The following is an 8,900-nucleotide window of genomic DNA, read 5'->3' on the forward strand; positions in this document are numbered from 1 at the left end:
CTACTATCAAGTCTGAAGGCTTGAGTTTAAGTTTGATCCCTGGAACCTACATGGTAGAGAGGATCAACCCCTGAGAGCTTGTCCTCAGGCCTCCACCCCCATTTTATTTTTTAAGATTTATTAATTGTATTATTTACATGGGTGGATGTTTTACCTGCATGTTTGTATATATGTATGGGCATCATATGTATGCCTGGTGTCCTCCGGGATCAGAAGAGTGTGTCAGACCCCCTAGGACTAGAGTGTGTCAGACCCCCTAGGACTAGAGCTACAAATGGTTGTGAACCTAGGCCTCTGCAAGAGGAACATGTGCTCCTATCTTTTTGTTTTGTTTGTTTTATTTTGCTCCTAACTTCTCAGACAACTCTCCAACCCTCTCCCATTGAAAAGAAAGTGTAATAAAACTGATAAATCATCTCTGAGGGCTGAGCAGCACTTGTCTATCATGTCTACATAAACTGTTTTTTAGGTTGGGTGTGGGCTGGGCAGTGGTGGCGCACACCTTTAATCCCAGGAACAAATTCAGGCTTGATGTTTGTTAGACAAGCATTCTACCACCAACCTGCACTCTCAGTTCAATGAGCCAGTCAAATTTAAATAAAGCATTTTCTCATCTTTCCTAAGTTAAAATAAGGCAAGAGGCAGTGTGGCATTGATTGTATGTTTGAGATACATGAAATTCCTGACTTACCATAAACATACCCAGCTCTTAACAGACAACCCTGATAGAAGCCGAATGGGAAACAGTTCTTTGAATAGTTCTTCAAAAACTCTTTATTTTTAATAATTCATGATGGCACATAAGCATTTCTCTTCATTATGTTCAAATCTTGTAGGGGCCCTGACGTGACAGTTCCTAAACAGATTATTAGCCCTAAACAACAATACACACATATGCATGCACATATACACATAAACACACACACTTATGCAAGCACACACACTCATACACATGTGTGTATGCTTGTGTGCACGCTCACAAACACACACAAGCATACATTTATAACCTTGTCCATGCATACACAAGCGTGTGCACACTCATGAACACATACATACACATGCATGCATATGCGCATACAGCTTATATGCACACACACAAACAAATGAAGGCCTTTTTTTTTTTACATCAAAAAAATGCAGATTATAATTTCTACTGGGTGACTTGCAGGTCCCTTCCAGCACTGAAGACTGACAGGCCTTGTGAGAAAGCTGCTGTACCTACTTTATAACAAATAAACTGGATTTAAACTGCTTAACTCAGCATTTATCAAACTTCCTCATTTTATGGGCCACTGGGAAGGAAAACCAGTGAAACGAAAATTTAATGCCAGAATGTCAGCAAGCAGGAGACATCGGAGATATGCAGGTTAAGCCTAAGATGTTAAAATTAGTGCATGTGGAATGGATAAAATGTGATATAAATGACCTCAAACACTACCCATCCACCCACCCTGCCAATATCATTTATGGCATACTCAGGATCTTTGGGGCAACTCTGGAAAACTACACTCTGGTCCTAGGCTTTCAAAATTATTTCCAGGGAAAAATATAGAAATAGTTCCCAAACTGAGAAGAATAATAAGAACTAAATATACGCACGTGCACATGTGTGTGTGTGTGTGTGTGTGTGTGTGTGTGTGTGTGTGTGTACACGCATGCAGGCCCAGAATCCGGGTCACCTTTTTGCAGTAGGAAATGAATTGACTTTGCTGAGTTAAAGAGTAATTTCCAGGTATACATCAAAAGCTGTATGTCCAGCTGGCCTCAATGAACATGCACGTCTCTTTAAATTAAGATGGCATGTAATTAAACCATTCAGCTTATTGACAAGCCTCTCCATGAAGTAGTTTACTTTCACTTGAAATGACCCTTTTGCTTCCGAAGATCCCCACACCCAGAGTGACTCAGCTTCATAGCACCACCATTAAATCTCTAGCTTCATCGGCTGAGGCGTAAAGCGCCAGTTACTCTACAGTGAGTCAGATCAGGTATGAGTGGCAGGTAGGAGACTTGGAGGCCAACTTGGCTTCCAGGGCCTGGGTGTGGTTGATAGCTTGGACTGTTCCGGTGCCTTTGCTTGAGTGCGTGGATATGGTCCAGGCCTCTAGTTTACACCCTTCTTCCACCAGGCTGGACCCCCCCACACACCTGCGGCGACCTCCCTTGGGGGCTGATTTTAAGAACTTTAGGTATCACCCCAAGCTGGCCCAGGATCTCTGCACCTCAGTGTAGGCCTTTCAGACACTTCTGATTTCATCTTCCTTGAAGCACCCTCTTGGTTTTTCCAAGCTGTCTGGGCTGATGGGACTAGAGGGTGCCTCGTGCTGTCCTCTGAGCCCAGGTGACCAACGACCTCTAGGTCGGTCACCTCACAGCCTCCGCCCCACACCACCGCCTTCTTCACCAAGGTCGGTCTCCAGAAGAGGTGGGCGTGGAGGGCGGCGGAGATAGGGGCGGGTGGAGAGCAATTTGTGCGAGCTGGGCCGCGCTTAGCATCGGACTGCAAGATGCTGGCTGCTGGGGACTGCCTCGCGCTAGTTATCCACCCCGCACAGTTGCACAGGCTTTGCTGCCATCCTTCCTCCACCCTTCCTCCCTTTGAGCCCAGCAGCCGTCGCCTGGCGGGCCGAGGAGAGTACCGCGCGTTCTCCTCGAGTCCTTGGTGCGCGTAGGTGCTCCCTGTAAATTAACTACTCTGAAGTTCTGTCATTTCCCTTGTCCCTTCCCCAATCGCCCGCATCCCCCGACCCTGGCAACGCGCAGCCCCAGCCAGGGCCTGGTGACGCGGGGGAGGGGCGCGCGGCGCAGGCAAAGTTGCTGAGTTGCGGGGCAGGCTCAGAAGTTGCAGCTGCGAAGGCTGCTTCCCTCCCCCTTCCTGGACTCGGCGGCTTGGATCGCACACCCAGTGGTCATCGCCCGCTACCTGCCCTCGCCAGCACCAGACTGCATCCCCTCCCCGCGTCCACGAGAAACTCAGGTTTCCAGAGCAGTCCGGCTGGGGGGCGGGCGCACTCCGTCCCTGCATTCCGCCTGGGGTAGATGGGGTGGGGGCGGGGTCCCCTCGACCTACGGGTCCATGAGCCCTAGAGACGGAGGGAAGCGGGTGTGCAAACGGGAGTCAATGGACGTTCCCACACCCTCTGGTTAAGGGGCTTTACCCAGGGCAAGAGGGGGGCCGGAGGGGGGATGGGGAGTCGGGCGAAGAGGCTCGGCCTGGGACTGAAGTTGCCAACAGGTGCTCACGAGCTCATGTGACCCGGAGGAAGCACACGCAGGGGTAGAGGGTGAAAGGGGTGGGGAGCGGGCTTTCTCAGGGTCCCCCGCAGTGACAGACACCAGTGCACCCTCCAGCCGTGATCCAGGGAGTGCTCGCGGGTGTCTCCTCCGAGCGCGGGCGCCCTCGCGGCCTGCCAGGGAGTAGGAGAAAGAGGAGGGGGAGGGAAGGGATGCGAAAGTGGGTCAGGAATGTGACTGGATGCACACCCCTCCCGCGGTCGCCCGAGGCAGCCAGCTCTAGCCTTGGAAAACGAGTCATTTGCTCTTGTGGCTCCCCAGCATTATAGGTGGACGGTTACCAGGGGATCCCGAGGGATGTGTTTCTCTGTGACCCATTGGGAAGAAAAACTTAGTTGCCTCAGTAACCGGGTTTGGCTTGGATGCAAAGATGCAGTGAACGTTGTAGGTGAGCCTGGCGGTGGAGAAGACTACAGTTGAGCTTAGGAGGCCAGAATGGAAAGCTGAGGAGGAGGTGGGGCTCTGCTGTGTTTTGTGTTTGCTTTTTGACTGCCTTAGAGGACACCAGTTTACTTTACTACAGTTCTTAGCGGTAGCTAAGTAGAGCAAAGGTTTGAAGTTGATACCCTCTAGTCGGAAGGAACAGGGGACAGTCACAATTTTGCTTTTGGGGAAGGCCTGAGAGACAGACATTAAAAGCCCTTTATTTAAAGGGGAAGAAGTGGGTGGGGGGGCGGTGTCCAGCCCTCTCAAAGCAGAAGAAGCAGTTGAGTTCCCTCCTGGGCCCTGGAGCAGCTCACACCCCAAGCACGTGATAAGGAAGGAGGAACTGAGGTTTGAAAGTGATGGGCTTTTGGGTTGAAGGCAGAGGAAACAAGAGGAAAGGGAGCGGGGCAGGGGAGAAAGGCAAGCTGTACCTGCCGAAGGGAGACAATCTGAGTTGAATTTGTAACTCAGACTTGTCTTGGACACTTCCTGGTTTCTGCCCCATTTTCCTTCCATCCTTTCCTTTTGCCCTGTGGACCAGACTCACAGGGGTAGGGACAGGAGGGAGGAGCCCATGTGCTGAGAAATCCTTAGCAGCTCCATGTTTGCTTCTCCAGCACCACCCTCAGAGTTAGGTAACCCAGGGACTTAGGAATTAATATAAAGTTCCATTGATTGCCCTGGAAGCCCACCTGGGTTAGGATGGATCTTGCTTTGGAAGAGTATAACACTCCAAGGAGACAAAACCCGGGAAGTTGAGCTGGATGTGCCTGCGAGGTAAGGGAGGATCAGGAGTTCAAGGTCACCCTTGGCTAAGTAGTCACTTTGAGGCCACCTCGTCTTAAGAAGCAAAAATAAACTGGAAAGAAGTTGTTATAAATTGAATCATATTCTAAACAAGTAAAAGGAGGTTGATTATTTTGTTGTGAAAACTTTTGTGGAGATTTTTTATTCACACAAAAAAAGTTTTATTCCTTTAATCCCAGCACTTGGGAGGCAGAGGCAGGCAGATTTCTGAGCTCAAGGCTAGCCTGCTCTACAGAGTGAGTTCCAGGACAGCCAGGGCTGCACAGAGAAACCCTGTCTCGAAAAAAACAAAAACAAAAAAAAGTTTTATTTTTACTGGTTGGGGGGCATGGTATAAGAAAGGGTTGAAGTAATCCTGGTTAGCCTGAAACTTTCGACATAGACTTGCAGCAATCTTCTTGCCTCTGCCTCCCAAGTTCTGAGATTACAGGTATATCACCAGGATTCCCGGCTCTATCATAAATTTATATTAATGCTGGGGATTAAATCCACGGTCTTGTAGATCTCAGCATACTCTGTCATTTAACAATACTGCCAGCCCAAATTATTATTTTGTGTCTAGATGATCTTGGCTGTATTGTCTCGTGAGTAGAATGGCAATCCTGGTAGTTATTAGAATAGCTGGTCTCTATTCAAGTAAAAGTATTTTCTAAATTTAATTTTACGAATATGAGTGTGTTTGTCTACATGTATGTATGTGCACCACGTGTGTTCCTGAGACCCGAAGGAGTCAGAAGAGGGTATCAGATGCCTGATGGGTGTGAGCTGACAGACCATTCCACATGAATTGAAATTGGGTCCTCTCAAAAGTGTGGCAAGTGCTCTCAACCACTGAGCCATCTCTCCAGCTCCAAGACTGGGCATTGAAATCTTCATTTCAACATATACACAACATATTTGCATAAACTATAGAGGGCTTTATTTAGAATTTCATTTGGCAGATTTTCTTATCGTCTGTAGGAAAATGACAGTTAATTTTAAAAAAGTTTCTAAAAACCTGAAAAAATATAGAATGATTTCCACACATGATATAGTTTGCCTTTGAAAGCTTGGTTCACAGCAGAATATTTTCCATAAAAAAACAATAGAAACTTTAAGTAAAAGAAAGAGTTAGCAATGGGACTCAAAGCATATTTTTCTCATATTTATTTGTGCTTGTGTAGGTGTGTGGGTATGTGTGCCATGGTGTCTATAGGGTGCCCTCCTTCTCCTGTGGGGGTTCTAGAGATCAAACTCAGGTTATTGGCCTTAGTGGCAGCCACTTTCCCTCACTGAGTTATCTCAGTGATCCAGACAGGTCTCACACCTGTACTTAGGGAATTCTTCCTAAAGAAACCACTTATGCAGTTAGATGTGGTAGCACTTAGATGTTAACACTTGGGAGGCAGAGGCAGTGGGGCCAGACTAGTCTACAGAGAGAGTTCCAAGACAATTAGAAAGAAAGAAAGAAAGAAAGAAAGAAAGAAAGAAAGAAAGAGAGAAAATGAAGAGGGGGAAGAAGAAATGATGATGATGATAATGATGGTGATTTATGCAAAGTTTGGATATGGCTCAGTGACAGAGGGCTCTATTGGTATGGCTGAGACCCTGGGTTTGTTCTCCAGTAGTGGAAAAGAATTTTTTTTTAAAGTTGTCACCAGGCCCCATGGCACATGTCTCTACTCCCAGCTCTCAGGAGACAGAGGCAGGCAGATCTCTGTGAGTTTGAGACTGGCTTGATCTACATACCAAGCTCCCAGCCTGCCAGAACTACACAGTATACACCCTATGACAGCTCCCTTGTGGGAGGGAAGGGTAGAAGTTTCCTATTCATTATATTAGATTTTCATGTATGTTATTGTGGATAATGTGCCAAGAGCACTCTACTCACTGATACCTGTGTGTGTGTGTGTGTTATATTATATAATATTTATGTGGACATATATGTGTATATGTATATATATATTTAGTAATATATATAAATATATTTATATATTAATATATACACACATATATGTATACACACAAATATATACATATACACATATATGTGTATGTATATATATATATATATACATATATATATATATACTGCTGCTGTTGTTTGCTTTCAAGACAGGGTTTCTTTGTAGAGTCCTGGAAATCACTCTGTAGACCAGGCTGGCCTCCAACTTGCACAGAGATCTGACTGCCTCTGTCTCCCAAACGCTAGGACTAAAGGCATGTGCCATCACAAAGTATTTTTTAAATGAGCATAGATTTGAACATCTGATCTACCTGCACTATCTACATAACTGTGCTAAGCACGATGGGAATTAGAGACAAACAAATGTTCCTAAAAGAGTCAGTCTAACAAGGCTTCATCAGGATGTCAGCGATGTAACAAAAGTGAGGAGGTAAATATAAAGGCATCGCTAAACAAACCAGGCATAAGAAGAGGCGACAGGTTCATATTCAGAAGTCAGCAGTCGACAGAGAGGTAAAGTGAGAGGTTTAAATATGTTTTTTTTTTCTGGCTTTCATTTCTCTAAAAACTTGACAGTGTACTTATATATTACTTCAGTATTAAAAGGAAAGATTTGATCTTTTTAGGGTGGTATTACCACTAGCCAGTGAATGGCTACCAGTGAGGGTGCTGGGCAAAAAATTATCACTGGAAATTCCAGAAGGGATAGAGAATGCAGCAAACTAGATGGGGTGGGGGTGGGGCTCTGTGAAGTGCCAAGCCAAGCTCACCTCCTCAGAGGTGGCTGCAGAGTACCCGGAAGGGGACAGAAAAAGGCCCACACCCTTGCTCAGGCTTGGTTGCTCTAGGTTGCTGGGAATGTTCTTGTATAATGGCTGACAGGTGGCAGCCATCAGTTACTAGTTTGGAACTTGGACTTTAAAGGATGGACGTGATTTTTATAGCTAGAAAGGAGAAAGCATTCCTTGTGCTCTAAGCCTATGAGCCAAGAGCCTGGAAGTTGCAGAGTGCACTCCAGGAATCTGAATTAAGCAGCTTTGCTGGAAGAGATGGATTGGGTATGAAATTGTCATTTTAGTGAAAAGATTAGAGCCAGACCAACTAGGGACAAGGAATGGCTGGGGTCATGGGACTTTGTCTGCAGATAATGGGGAATTTTGAGAGAGTTTTAGGCAGGGAAAATACAGACACACCTGATTTGGTGCTTGGCAGATACTGTTATTTTATTGAGGGTTTGTCAAATTCTGAATCAAACAAGTCCATTTTTCCAATAGCTCAGATGACTGTTAGCAAGTTTTAGCAATAAAATAGATATATGGCCTGGTAGTGGTGGTGGTGGTGGTGCATGCCCTTAGAGCTCCCAAAACAGTCAGGACTACACAGAGAAACCCTGTCTCAAGACAAAACAAAACAAAACAAAACAAAACAAACAAAAAAGCAAGACATACATCTTTCTTTTTTCTTTTTGACACAATGTTGCATACTTAATAGACCCTGTTGAACCTAATCAAATGTGCAGAGGGAAAACCAAAGAATTCTGTGTGACTCACTTTTTCTAGTCTACTCACATTATTGCAGTGGTCTGGAGTGGGCCCTGATAGGCTGAAGGAGATCAAAGTTAGATTTGGAGGAGACCAACCTTGGGTGGCAGTAGGAGCTTAAGGACCATGAGTGGTAATTGCAGGGACCCAAGGGGACAATGGAAATAACTCTTGTCCAAGGAAGCAGGAGTAGGGATATAACTCACTGGTGTACTTGCTTAGAATATACAAGACCCTCACATGTTCAAAATAATTTTTATAAAGATAAGAGGGGCTGGAGAAATGGCTCCATGGTTAAGAGTGCTTCCTGCTCTCTCAGAGGACCGGGGTATGGTTTCCAGCACCCATACTGGGTAGCATAAAAACTGTGTGTAATTTCAGCCCCAGGGGATCTGACACTCTCTTCTGGCCTCCACAGGCACACCCCCCCCCCACACACACACGCGCGCGCACGCGCACACACACATATATACACATAAATAATATTAAAACGGAAAAAGATAGTCTTTTATAGAAGATTATGGGCAGGACTGAGAAGTCACGGGGGTACCTGATGATGTACCTCCAGGTGCTTTGAGTGGTAGGATGATCCACGGGAAGCCTGCGTTTGAAGCAAACTGAAAATCTCTTTTGAGAAAGTTGCGTTCAAGGTCATGTTAGAACCTGGGTGTAAGTGGTTTAGGGGAATGGGTGAGTCATGGGCCTGTGCATCACTCACTGGAAGTAATGGCAGGTCCCAGGTGTGACCGAGCACCTGAGTTAGAACCAGTTGGCAAAAGACCAGTGTTAGGGAGCGTTCTCAGTCAAAATGTGTCTCGGTACAATCTGGAAAATCTCCCTCCTCACAGACCACAAATTAGTCATTTCTGGGGCTTTTTTTTTTTTTT

The 8,900-nt window shown here is 45.9% G+C and overlaps 1 protein-coding gene across 2 annotated transcripts in view; it reads left to right on the forward strand.

Annotated features, from left to right (window-relative positions):
* Window positions 1-2,828: 2,828 nt before the first annotated feature.
* The window catches only part of Rreb1 (ras responsive element binding protein 1), a 190,450-nt gene continuing 184,378 nt past the window's right edge, over window positions 2,829-8,900 (forward strand). For both annotated transcript variants that reach the window (XM_031358458.1, XM_031358461.1), the window contains exon 1: window positions 2,829-2,977. The gene's annotated coding sequence lies outside the window, so the exon portion shown is untranslated. The remainder of the gene's footprint in view (window positions 2,978-8,900) is intronic.

Source organism: Mastomys coucha, unplaced genomic scaffold (assembly GCF_008632895.1).
Source record: "Mastomys coucha isolate ucsf_1 unplaced genomic scaffold, UCSF_Mcou_1 pScaffold7, whole genome shotgun sequence".
In the NCBI taxonomy this organism is placed as follows: domain Eukaryota; kingdom Metazoa; phylum Chordata; class Mammalia; order Rodentia; family Muridae; genus Mastomys; species Mastomys coucha.